This window comes from Cervus elaphus, chromosome X, assembly GCF_910594005.1.
Source record: "Cervus elaphus chromosome X, mCerEla1.1, whole genome shotgun sequence".
Taxonomy (NCBI): Eukaryota; Metazoa; Chordata; class Mammalia; order Artiodactyla; family Cervidae; genus Cervus; species Cervus elaphus.
In genome coordinates this window covers 119,046,046-119,059,886 of record NC_057848.1, presented here as the reverse complement: position 1 = coordinate 119,059,886, position 13,841 = coordinate 119,046,046, and the positions used below count along the sequence as shown (strand labels likewise).

Below are 13,841 nucleotides of genomic sequence, written 5' to 3'. Positions count from 1 at the left end.
GCAAGAAAATTCTCCAGAGCCCCTCTGGTGAGTCCAAGGGCATCTGGTGGTGCTTCAGATAAACTGCCTAGACAGGAACAGAGATAGGGCAGGAGAGGGGAAAAGTAAGCTTTGCACTTTATAACCACTGTTTTTCTTTTAGTTGATCCATTTTTACTTTACTCTGGTATGTAAATTTATTCACATTTAGCTCATTATCTTTGGAGTATGCACCTTAGCTAATGTTTACCTACTCTTACCTTCCTTTTGCAGGAAAAGGTCAGCTTTCATTCCAATCCCATAGAAAGGCAATCCCAAAGAATGTTCAAACTACCGCACAATTGCACTCATCTCACATGCTAGGAAAATAGTGCTCAAAATTTTCCAACCTAAGCTTCAAGAATACGTGAACTGTGAACTTCCAAGCTGGTTTTAGAAAAGGCAGAGGAATCAGAGATCAAACTGCCAACATCTGCTGGATCATCAAAGAAGCATGAGGGTTCCAGAAAAACATCTATTTCTGCTTTATTGACTATGCCAAAGCCTTTGACTGTGTGGATCACAACAAACTGTGGAAAATTCTGGAAGAGATGGGAATACCAGAACACCTGACCTGCCTCTTGAGAAATCTGTATGCAGGTCAGGAAGCAACAGTTAGAACTGGACATGGAACAACAGACTGGTTCCAGATCAGGAAAGAAGTACGTCAAGGCTGTATATTGTCACCCTGCTTATTTAACTTATATGCAGAGTACATCATGAGAAATGTTGGGCTGGATGAAGCACAAGCTGGAATCAAGATTGCTGGAAGAAATATCAATAACCTCAGATATGCAAATGACACCACTCTTACGGCAGTAAGAGAAGAAGAACTAAAGAGCCTCTTGATGAAAGTGAAGGAGGAAAGTGAAAAAGTTGGCTTAAAGCTCAACATTCAGAAAACTAAGATCATGGCATCCAGTCCCATCACTTCATGGCAAATAGATGGGGAAACAGTGGAAACAGTGTCAGACTTTATTTTCTTGGGCTCCAAAATTGCTGCAGATGGTGACTGCAGCCATGAAATCAAAAGACACTTGCTCCTTGGAAGAAAAGCTATGACCAAACTAGATAGCATATTAAAAAGCAGAGACATTACTTTGCCAAAAAAGGTCCGTCTAGTCAAGGCTATGGTTTTTCTAGTAGTAATGTATGGATGTGAGAGTTGGACTATAAAGAAAGCTGAGTGCCAAAGAATTGATGCTTTTGAACTGTGGTGTTGTAGAAGACTCTTGAGAGTCCCTTGGACTGCAAGGAGATCCAACCAGTCCATCCTAAAGGAGATCAGTCCTGAGTGTTTATTGGAAGGACTGGTGTTGAAGCTGAGACTCCAATACTTTGGCCACCTGATGAGAAGAGCTGACTCATCTGAAAAGACCCTGATGCTGGAAAAGATTGAAGGCAGGAAGAGAAGGGGACGACAGAGGATGAGATGGTTGGATGGCATCACCGACTCAATGGATATGAGTTTGGGTAAACTCCTGGAGTTGGTGATGGACAGGGAGGCCTGGAGTGCTTTGGTTCATGGGGTCGCAGAGTCAGACATGACTGAGCAACTGAACTGAGCTGAACTCCTTTTGCATGCTGTCGTTTCCTAAATCACATTTATTAACTTTTATTTTGCCATAATCTTATTTGCTTTCAACCATCTTTATCTTTGTAACTAATATTTGTCTATTTATAAGACACCCCTTGTATGGCTGTCCATAGAAAAGTACCCTTCATGTTCTGATCCAAGGGAGTCAGTTACCTTTTACTTTTGATTGCCAGACCTTAGCAGTAGGAAGCCCTTCTCCCTCCTACACCAAACCCTTGACCCTGAAACACTGAATTTGAACAATCACATACCTCCATAAGCCATAATTCCTATCCCAAAATAACAGAAGAAGGAATTGGATGAGTATTCCTCTCCAAGGAGAGACTCTGAATGGAACACCCCATTTTTCTGAATTATCAGATAATCATTGTAAAAAACTTGGGAAGCACATAAAAGCAGATGTCACCTTAACTAGCATGCAAGTGACCTTGAACTATCCCAATAAGATTCCATGGGAGTATACTTTGCAGGGGACTCATATTTACACTGTCACTTTATTGATTGATTGATTGATTGATCCTGTACATCTCCTCACATACAGAGTACTTAAGGGGGGAATTCAATTTGTGTGGAATTTCTACAACATCCACCCTTATCCCTTTGCCCCAAGAGATATGAATAAGTTGACTAGGGCCAGGGTTGGAAATCTCTCCAGTGGTATTTGTAGAATGGAGGTAACTGTTTTTAAGTACAAACACTCTATACCTTTAAGAGCTATAATAATAATAAAAGAAAAAACAGCTTACCAGTTACTTGAGGGGGGCTAAAATTAGGCATCTTTTTCATCTTCCAACCAGAAACCTTAGCTTCTCATAAGTTATACAGTTAAACAAACAATAGCCACAGAGCCAGACAACCCTAAAGCAAAGGACATCCAGGACTCTACAGGCTCCTTAGAATACGTATCCTAGTATCTAGAGTCTCTTTAGAAATGTGGAAAGATGGGATCCCACCTGCCTTATAAAACACTTACTAGATGCTGAGCAACTGTTCTGAACACAGTTATATATATATAGTTTATATACATATATATATATATATATAGCTTATATATATATATATAAATTCATTTAACTTTCACAGGACTTCCATGGTGGTTCAGTGGTTGAGAATCTGCCTGCCAATGCAGGAGACATGGGTTCAGTCCCTGGCCTGGGAATATTCCACATGCCAAGGGGGCAACTAAACCCATGCACCACACTACTGAGCCCACACACCTAGAGCCCAAGATGCACAATGAGAAGCCACCACAATGAGAAGCCTACACACTGCAACTAGAGAATAGCCCCCACTCACCTCAATTAGAGAGAGCCCTGGTGTAGCAGAAAGACCCAGTGCAGTAAAAAATAAATAAATAACCAAAAAATTATTTATTTTTAAAAAAAATATTAATTTTCACAGTAAAACCTCCAAGGAGATATTAATAATTTTATCCCTATTTTGTAGATGAGGAAACTGAGATAAAGAAACATTAAGTAACTCACCTAGGGTCACACTGCCGCTAAAGTAACAGTACCAAGATTTGAACAAAAGCATCTCTGATTTTATAAACAATGCTCTTAATGTTCTATGGGCTACAGTGCTTTGTTTTTCCTAGGCCATTATCTTAGATGTACCAGAATTAAAAAAAAAAAAATGGGAGTGTAAAGAGTGGGTTAGTAAAGTCAATCTCAGTTAATGTCAGAGGAATGCTCTCTGCACTGACTAGAATATATTAATAATTAAAATTAATTTCTCTTCATTTTGACCTGGGGCCTCAAAAATACAGGCACTTTCTGTCTTAATATTTATATACAAGCAATTCCCACAGCTCAATTCCAGAAAAATAAATGACCCAATCAAAAAATGGGCCAAAGAACTAAACAGACATTTCTCCAAAGAAGACATACAGATGGCTAACAAACACATGAAAAGATGCTCAACATCACTCATTATCAGAGAAATGCAAATCAAAACCACAGTGAGGTACCATTACACGCCAGTCAGGATGGCTGCTATCCAAAAGTCTATAAGCAATAAATGCTGGAGAGGGTGTGGAGAAAAGGGAACCCTCTTACACTGTTGGTGGGAATGCAAACTAGTACAGCCACTATGGAAAACAGTGTGGAGATTTCTTAAAAAACTGGAAATAGAACTGCCATATGACCCAGCAATCCCACTTCTGGGCATACACACTGAGGAAACCAGATCTGAAAGAGACACGTGCACCGCAATGTTCATCACAGCACTGTTTATAATAGCCAGGACATGGAAGCAACCTAGATGCCCATCAGCAGATGAATGGATAAGGAAGCTGTGGTACATATACACCATGGAATATTACTCAGCCATTAAAAAGAATTCATTTGAATCAGTTCTAATGAGATGGATGAAACTGGAGCCCATCATACAAAGTGAAGTAAGCCAGAAAGATAAAGACCAATACAGTATACTAACACATATATATGGAATTTAGAAAGATGGTAATGATAACCCTATATGCAAAACAGAAAAAGAGACACAGATGTACAGAGCAGAATTTTGGACTCTGTGGGAGAAGGCGAGGGTGGGATGTTTCGAGAGAACAGCATCGAAACATGTATATTATCTATGGTGAAACAGATCACCAGCCCAGGCTGGATGCATGAGACAAGTGCTTAGGCCTGGTGCACTGGGAAGACCCAGAGGGATCGGGTGGGGAGGGAGGTGGGAGGGGGGATCGGGATGGGAAATACATGTAAATCCATGGCTGATTCATGTCAATGTATGACAAAAACCACTACAATACTGTAAAGTAATTAGCCCCCAACTAATAAAAATAAATGGAAAAAAAATATTTACATTTTCCAGCTAGGGTGCATGAAGCTGGTTTAGGTGTCTATTCTCAGTTTAACAGTCTCATGCAGTCAATGCAGCCAAAGCCTGACATACAGTTAGGCATGACACTCCAAAGCTTCTTGCCATTATCAATGGGGATTGAGAAGAATGTTTCTTTTGAGGACAGCTATGGGATTTCAAGAAGAAAACACCTGGCTAGAGACATCAAAAAGTATAACCTAGTCTCGATAGCTTCCTACTAAGAGGGTCTGGGGGACGCCTGTTTATATCTGCAATGTAAGAACTGGTGTTCATTTATTCAATCATTAAACATTCTTTTATTGAATGCCTATTATGTGGAGGCACTAGAGATATAGGGGAAAAGACAGACAAACCTTGCTATCGAGGACTTGTTCACAATGTTCAGCATGTCTTTGAGGACTGCTCTCCTTATATTTGAGGTCTTTGGTCACTGAGAGTGATCCCTTCTCTCAAAATATGACACTAAAAATTGCCTGAGTCTCCCCACATGTAAAACAAAGGTGGGACTGAGTACTCCAGGGAAACTGACTGACTCAGGGCTTAATTTGCAGAAAGTTTATTGAGATGCTCTCAGAATTGACTGCTGTCGGGGGGAGAAAAGAAGCAGGATTAGGCAGAGACAGATGCCAAACTACCATAAAGCCTCAACAAAGACTCCAGGTGATCCCACAGGAATTCTGGAATTGGGATTGCCCTCCTGAAATGGAGCCAGCCATCAGTTTTGTTTTTTTTTTTTAACCTCCACATAAAGCAATGAATACATGTATCTTTGGGAATGCAGGTTTGGGCAAGACAGCTTTCTTCAGTTCAGTTCAGTCACTCGGTCATGTCCAGCTCTTTGTGACCCCATGAACCGCAGCACACCAGGCCTCCCTGTCCATCACCAACTCCCGGAGTCCACCCAAACCCATGTCCATTGAGTCGGTGATGCCATCCAACCATCTCATCCTCTGTCGTCCCCTTCTCCTCCTGCCCTCAATCTTTCCCAGCATCAGGGTCTTTTCAAATGAGTCAGCTCTTCACATCAGGTGGCCAAAGTATCGGAGTTTCAGCTTCAATATCAGTCCTTCCAATGAACACCCAGGACTGATCTCCCTTAGGATGGACTGGGTGGATCTCCTTGCAGTCCAAGGGACTCTCCAAGAGTCTTCTACAACACCACAGTTCAAAAGCATCAATTCTTCGGTGCTCAGCTTTCTTTACAGTCCAACTCTCACATTCACACATGGCCACTGGAAAAAACATAGCCTTGACTAGATGGACCTTTGTTGACAAAGTAATGTCTCTGCTTTTTAATATGCTGTCTAGGTTGGTCATAGCTTTCCTTCCAAGGAGTAAGTGTCTTTTAATTTCATGGCTACAATCAGCATCAGCAGTGATTTTGGAGCCCAGAAAAATAAAGTCAGCCACTGTTTCCACTGTTTCCCCATCTATTTGCCATGAAGTGATGGGACCGGATGCCATGATCTTAGTTTTCTGAATGTTGAGCTTTAAGCCAACTTTTTCACTTTCCCCTTTCACTTTCATCAAGAGGCTCTTTAGTTCTTCTTCACTTTCTACCATAAGGGTGGTGTCATCTGCATATCTGAGGTTATTGATATTTCTTCTGGCAATCTTGATTCCAACTTGTGCTGCATCCAGCCCAGTGTTTCTCATGATGTACTCTGCATATAAGTTAAATAAGCAGGGTGACAATATACAGTCTTGATGTACTCCTTTTCCTATTTGGAACCAGCCTGTTGTTCCATGTCCAGTTCTAACTGTTGCTTCCTGACCTGCATACAGATTTCTCAAGAGGCAGGTCAGGTGTTCTGGTATTCCCATCTCTTTTAGAATTTTCCACAGTTTATTGTGATCCACACAGTCAAAGACTTTGGCATAGTCAATAAAACAGAAGTAGATGTTTTTCTTTTTTTTTGTTTGTTTGTTTTTTTTCTTTTTTTTTCTTTTTTTATTTTTATTAGTTGGAGGCTAATTACTTCACAACACTGCAGTGGGTTTTGTCATACATTGACATGAATCAGCCATGAAGTTACATGTGTTCCCCATCCCGATCCCCCCTCCCACCTCCCTCTCCACTCGATCCCTCTGGGTCTTCCCAGTGCACCAGGCCTGAGCACTTGTCTCATGCATCCCACCTGGGCTGGTGGTCTGTTTCACCATAGATAATATACATGCTGTTCTCTCGAAACATCCCACCCTCGCCTTCTCCCACAGAGTCCAGAAGTCTGTTCTGTACATCTGTGTCTCTTTATCTGTTTTGCATATAGGGTTGTCATTACCATCTTTCTAAATTCCATATATATGTGTTAGTATGCTGTAATGATCTTTATCTTTCTGGCTTACTTCACTCTGTATAATGGGCTCCAGTTTCATCCATCTCATTAGAACTGGTTCAAATGAATTCTTTTTAACAGCTGAGTAATATTCCATGGTGTATATGTACCACAGCTTCCTTATCCATTCATCTGCTGATGGGCATCTAGGTTGCTTCCATGTCCTGGCTATTATAAACAGTGCTGCGATGAACATTGGGGTGCACATGTCTCTTTCAGATCTGGTTTCCTCAGTGTGTATGCCCAGAAGTGGGATTGCTGGGTCATACGGCAGTTCTATTTCCAGTTTTTTAAGAAATCTCCACACTGTTTTCCATAGTGGCTGTACTAGTTTGCATTCCCACCAACAGTGTAAGAGGGTTCCCTTTTCTCCACACCCTCTCCAGCATTTATTGCTTATAGACTTTTGGATAGCAGCCATCCTGACTGGCGAGTAATGGTACCTCATTGTGGTTTTGATTTGCATTTCTCTGATAATGAGTGATGTTGAGCATCTTTTCATGTGTTTGTTATCCATCAGTATGTAGAAGTAGATGTTTTTCTGGAACTCTCTTGCTTTTTTGATGATCCAGTAGATGTTGTCAATTTGATCTCTGGTTCTGCTGCCTTTTCTAAAACCAGCTTGAACATCTGGAAGTTCACAATTCACGTATTGCTGAAGCCTGGCTTGGAGAATTTTGAGCATTACTTTACTAGTGTCTGAGATGAGTGTAATTGTGTGGTAGTTTGAGCATTCTTTGGCATTGTCTTTTTTTGAGATTGGAATGAAAACTGACCTTTTCCAGTTCTGTGGCCACTGCTGAGTTTTCCAAATTTGCTGACATATTGACTGCAGCACTTTCACAGCATCATCTTTCAGGATTTGAAATAGCTCAACTGGAATTCCATCACCTCCACTAGCTTTGTTCGTAGTGATGCTTCCTAAGGGCCACTTTACTTTACATTCCAGGATGTCTGGCTCTAGGTGAGTGTGAGTGATCACACCATCATGATTATCTGGGTCGTGAAGATCTTTTCTGTACAGTTCTTCTGTGTATTCTTGCCACCTCTTCTTAATATCTTCTGCTTCTGTTAGGTTCATACTATTTCTGTCCTTTATTGAGCCCATCTTTGCATGAAATGTTCCCTTGGTCTCTCTAATTTTCTTGAAGAGATCTCTAGTCTTTCCCATTCTATTGTTTTCCTCTATTTCTTTGCACTGATCACTGAGGAAGGCTTTCTTAGCTCTCCTTGCTATTCTTTGGAACTCAGCATTCAAATGGGTATATCTTTTCTTCTTTGCTTTTTGCTTCTTTTCTTTTCACAGTTATTTGTAAGGTCTTCTTAGACAGCCAATTTGCTTTTTTGCATTTCTTTTTCTTGGGTATGTTCTTGATTTCTCTCTCCTGTACAATGTCATGAATCTCTGTCCATAGTTCATCAGGCACTCTGTCTATCAGATCTAGTCCCTTATATTTATTTCTCACTTCCACTGTATAATCATAAGGGATTTTATTTAGGTCATACCTGAATGGTCTAGTGGTTTTCCCCACTTTCTTCAATTTAAGTCTGAATTTAGCAATAAGGAATTCATGGTCTGAGCCACAGTCAGCTCCCGGTCTTGTTATTGCTGACTGTGTAGAGCTTCTTCATCTTTGGCTGCAAAGAATATAATCAATCTGATTTTGGTATTGACCATCTGGTCATTTCCATGTGTAGAGTCGAATGACAATTCCCAAAAAGCTATCTTCAGGCACTGCTTCTAGCACCTAGGAGAATAAAAATACCTAAGTCCTGAAAGGGATTTGGACAGTGTATTAAAGCATCTACTACAGAAGAAATGGACTCTAATATATGAGTCCCTGTCAGAAATTACAGCCTGTGACCTCATGTCTTTGTTGTTGTTGTGCAGTCACTAAGTTGTGTCCAACTCTTTGGGACTGCATGGACTGCAGCATGCCAGGCTTCCCTGTCCTTCACTATCTCCCAGAGTTTGCTCAGATTCATGGCCATTGAGTCAGTGATGCTATCTCACCATCTCATCCTCTGCAACTATCTTCTCCTTCTGCCCTCAATCTTTCCCAGCAACAGGTCTTTTCCAATGAGTTGGCTCTTCGCATCAGGTGGCCAAAGTATTGGAGCTTCAGCTTCAGCAACCATCCTTCCAACGAATATTCAGCGTTGATTTCCTTTAGGATTGACTGGTTTGACCTCCTTGCAGTCCAAGGGACTCTCAAGACTCTTCTCCAGCACCACAGTTCCAAAGCATCAGTTCTTGGATGCTCAGCCTTCTTTATGGTCAAACTCTCACATCCATACATGACAACTGGAAAAACCATCGTTTTGACTATATGGACCTTTTTTTTTTTATTTTTTTTTTTTTATTTTTTTATTTTTTTTTAATTTTTTTATTAGTTGGAGGCTAATTACTTCACAACATTTCAGTGGGTTTTGTCATACATTGATATGAATCAGCCATAGATTTACACTTATTCCCCATCCCGATCCCCCCTCCCACCTCCCTCTTCACCCGACTCCTCTGGGTCTTCCCAGTGCACCAGGCCCGAGCACTTGTCTCATGCATCCCACCTGGGCTGGTGATCTGTTTCACCATAGATAGTATACATGCTGTTCTTTTGAAACATCCCACCCTCACATTCTCCCACAGAGTTCAAAAGTCTGTTCTGTATTTCTGTGTCTCTTTTTCTGTTTTGCATATAGGGTTATCATTACCATCTTTCTAAATTCCATATATATGTGTTAGTATGCTGTAATGTTCTTTATCTTTCTGGCTTACTTCACTCTGTATAATGGGCTCCAGTTTCATCCATCTCATTAGGACTGATTCAAATGAATTCTTTTTGACAGCTGAGTAATATTCCATGGTGTATATGTACCACAGCTTCCTTATCCATTCATCTGCTGATGGGCATCTAGGTTGCTTCCATGTCCTGGCTATTATAAACAGTGCTGCAATGAACATATGGACCTTTGTCAGCAAAGTGATGTCTCTGCTTTTTAATATACTGTCTAACATGTAAATCCATGGCTGATTCATGTCAATGTATGACAAAAACCACTACAATATTGTAAAGTAATTAGCCTCCAACTAATAAAAATAAATGAAAAAAAATAACATACTGTCTAGGTTTGTCATAGCTTTCCTTCTAAGAAGCAAGTGTCTTTTAATTTCATGGCTGCAGTCACTGTTGGTAGTGATTTTGGAGCCTAAGAAAATGAAGTCCAACTGCTGCAAGCTACCACTTGTACCCAGTAGGCTCTGAGGGGTCTCCTAGACCAGGCCCTTCAGGGTAGATGTCAGTGACTTGAGTTCCATCATGGGCTTCTACAAACCTGGGTGTAGTTACACCTTGCCTAATCTTGGTGAGCAGGATTTTGAGAATATTCTAGAGAGCTCAGTCTGGTTTCTGTATTAAGTTACTTGAGAACATCCTAATTTATGAGAGAACTATAAGCAAAGAGATGCAGTGTCTCTGGGATATATGATTTTATAACTTTGTGCTGCCTCCTGGTGGCCACACAGCTAATGCACAAAAGAGAAGCCAGGGATTTAATTAATAGAATGATTACCCAGGAAAAGCCATTTTTATTTATTTTTTTTTTGAAGTTTAATGATTTGCTTTAATTCCTCTAAAAATATGGAACACTTCACAAATTTGTGTTTCATCCTTGCGCAGGGGCCATGCTAATCTTCTCTGTATCATTCCAATTTTAGTATATGTGCTGCCAAAGCGAGCACGAAAAGCCATTTTTAATATGGGCTTTTCCCCCCCTTGGAAATGAAGAAACAAATGTCTAAGTTTTGGGTTAAGCTATCTTGAACAGAATTATTCCTATATTTCAAAGTCTTCTATCTTTCATGACCCAACTCAGATGTTTCCTCTCTAAGAAGCCTTCCCAAACCAACCCAGTAATCAGCTCCTCCCTCCTCTCAGCTTCTGTAGGACAGTTTATGTGTCTCTCTAGCCACAGCCTGGACTGAACTTAAGTGGATTACCTTATTTAAGGCTAATACAAATCCTGTGAGCTAGGTATTATTATGATACCTACTTTAAATTTGAGGAAACTAAGACAGAAGAATGAGATAATTGTTTGAAAATCATTTGCCAGATGGACAAGAGCAGGGAGGAAGGAACTGTAGGAAAAGAGAAGTGGGTATGCATATAAGTGTAGGGAAACATGATATGCTTCCTCCATCTGGTATAGTCAGGGGATTATTAATAGTTCAGGTTTTCTGGAGTGAGGTATAAAGTGACAAAGCAGGGGATATGCTGAGAGAATTGCACAAATAGAATTGTGGTGTTTTAAAAGCAAGAAAGGGGGGAGGATCAAAAGGTACAAACTTCCAGTTATAAAATAAATGCCATGGGAATGTGTAAAAAAGGCAAAAATAATAGTTTCCCTGCTTAAAAACACCCAATGCTTCCCACTAAACTTAAAGAATAAAATCCAAACAGGGCTGTATGATCCTGACCATCTCCCTTTCTGACATCATTTCCCTCTGTCTGCTGCCCTTCTCTTTCTGCCGCAGCCACTCTGACATCCCCATCAGCCAACTGAATTCCTGAAACCCAGGGAACCTCCTCTAGGCTCTAGCAGCTTTCCCATGGGCCCAGTTATTTTTATGACTTTCAAGGTCTTCCTCCCAGGTACCCCTTTCATTTCTTGAAGCTCTCTTGTACCCTTTGCATCTCTAGATCACATAAGCTATCCTCACTTTCCTCATTTCCACATCAAAACCAAGCACATCAGTAATTTCATCCTAATTGTAAATTGCAAGGATAATTTAAAAGAGAAGAGTGTTCTACAACAAAATGCTTTGCTAGGTAATGAGCTTCTCATCACCAGATGTATTCAAGCAAAAGTTAAATGCCTACTCTAAAGGACTTGTAGAAAGAAAATACTTATTGGGTAGGATTGCACAGAAGACCTTTAAGGTCCTTTCTACCTCTTGAGATTTTATTCTAACTGCACACAAACACATATATACATATTTTCAATTTTACTAAAAGAATTCATGTAGCCCATGATTAAGCAAAATATATAAAAATATAGATTTCTCAAATAAAGTAAGAGAGGCTATGGTATATAAAAGATCAATGTGGGGTTTTTTAACTAGAGTCCTAAAATATTTGAGTTAAAAGGGACTGAATTAAAAAAGAAAAGAATACTTTTTCGTCAATTTTCTTAGCATATGTACTTAGAATATTGCCTGGTACATAGCAGGAGCTAAATAAATGTTGAATGAATGCATAACCAAAGGAACAGATGTAATTTAAATAAAGTTTCAAGAATAAAAGCTGTTCCAAGTAAAACCTCCATAGGTTAGGTTAGGAGGGCCCCACCCCAAGCTTCTGGTCCATGCCATCTCCTGGTGTGTGGAGAGAGTGCCAAACAAGGAAATTACAGTCCTCATATGGTAAGCCCAGACAGTAAATGACAGGTCAATCTGAGGGGGTCAGATTATGAGGTTCACATCTACACCAAACTCAACATCCTGGTGACCAAACTTATCAAGAAAGAGGAAGGTGTTTTTTAATCTTTTTAAAAAATAGTTTTAATTAAATAATTTAATATTAGATGTATGATATATTGATTCAATATTTTTATACATTATAAAATGATCACCATAATAAATCTAATTATCATCAGCCACCATATAAATTTGTTACAATATTATTAACAATATTCCTATGTGTACATTATATCACTGTGACTTATAGCTGGAAGTTTGCACCTGTTAATCCCCTTCAACTCTTATCTGTTCTCCCCTCCCCCTTGCAAACATCAATTTGGTCTCTGTATCTATGAGTCTGTTTTGTTTTGTTTGTTCATTTGTTTTGTTTTTTTAGATTCCACATATTAGAGAAATCACGTGGTATTTGTTTTCTTCTGACTTATCTCACTTAGCAAAATACCCTGCAAGTCCCTTGATGCCACAAATGGCAAGATTTCATTCTTTTTTTATGGCTGAATAATATTCTTCAGTGTATACATACATATGTGTGTGTGTGAGTGTGTGTGTGTGTGTGTGTGTATCTACTGGTTTGATCTTGCAGTCCAAGGGACTCTCAAGAGTCTTCTCCAGCATCACAATTTGAAAGCATCAATTCTTGGGCACTCAGACTTCTTTATGGCCCAACTCTCACAGATGTACATAACTGGAAAAACCATAGCTTTGACTATATGGACCTTTGTTGGCAAAGAGATGTCTCTGATTTTTAATATGCTGTCTAAGTTTGCCATAGCTTTCCTTCCAAGGACCAAACATTTTAAAATTTTATGCCTGCAATCATTGTTCACAGTGATTTTGGAGCCCAAGAAAATAAAGTCTGCTACTGCTTCTAGTTTGGATTCCTTATCTATCTTCACCTTGTTTGATTATTCTGACTAGTGTTTCCAATACTATTTTGGATAAAAGTGATGAAAGTGAGCATCCTTGTATTATTGCTGCTCTTTCAGCTTTTATCGATTGAATATGTTAGGTGTGGATTTGTCATGTATGCCCTTTTTATGTTGAGGTATGTTCCCTCTACATCCACTTTGTTGAGAGTTTTTATCAAAAATGGATGTTGGATTTTTTCCAATGCATTTTCTGCACTGACTGAGATTATAATGAGATTTTTTTTTCTCTTTTATATATGTCTTGTTAACATGGTAAATCATGTTGACTGATTTGGGGATCACATTGATTGAACTACTCCTGCATCCCTGGGATGAATCCCATTTGATAATGGTGTATGATCATTTCAATTTATTTTTGTATTTGGCTTGCTAATATTTTGTTGAAGATTTGCATATATATTCATCAGGGATATTGGTCTGAAAATATTTTTAGTAGTAGTGTCTTTTTCTAGTTTTGGTATCAGGGTAATGTTGGCCTAATAAACAAATTAGGGAGTGATCTTTCCTCTCTGCTGCTGCTGCTGCTAAGTCGCTTCAGTTGTGTCCAACTCTGTGTGACCCCATAGATGGCAGCCCACCAGGCTCTGCCGTCCCTGGGATTCTCCAGGCAAGAACACTGGAGTGGGTTGCCATTTCCTTCTCCAATG

At 39.7% G+C, this 13,841-nt stretch overlaps 1 non-coding gene across 1 annotated transcript; it reads right to left on the bottom strand.

Annotated features, from left to right (window-relative positions):
• Positions 1-10,421: 10,421 nt before the first annotated feature.
• On the bottom strand, positions 10,422-10,528 carry LOC122690951. The gene has a single exon (XR_006340204.1). It is a non-coding gene; the product is annotated as a U6 spliceosomal RNA (small nuclear RNA).
• Positions 10,529-13,841: the final 3,313 nt, after the last annotated feature.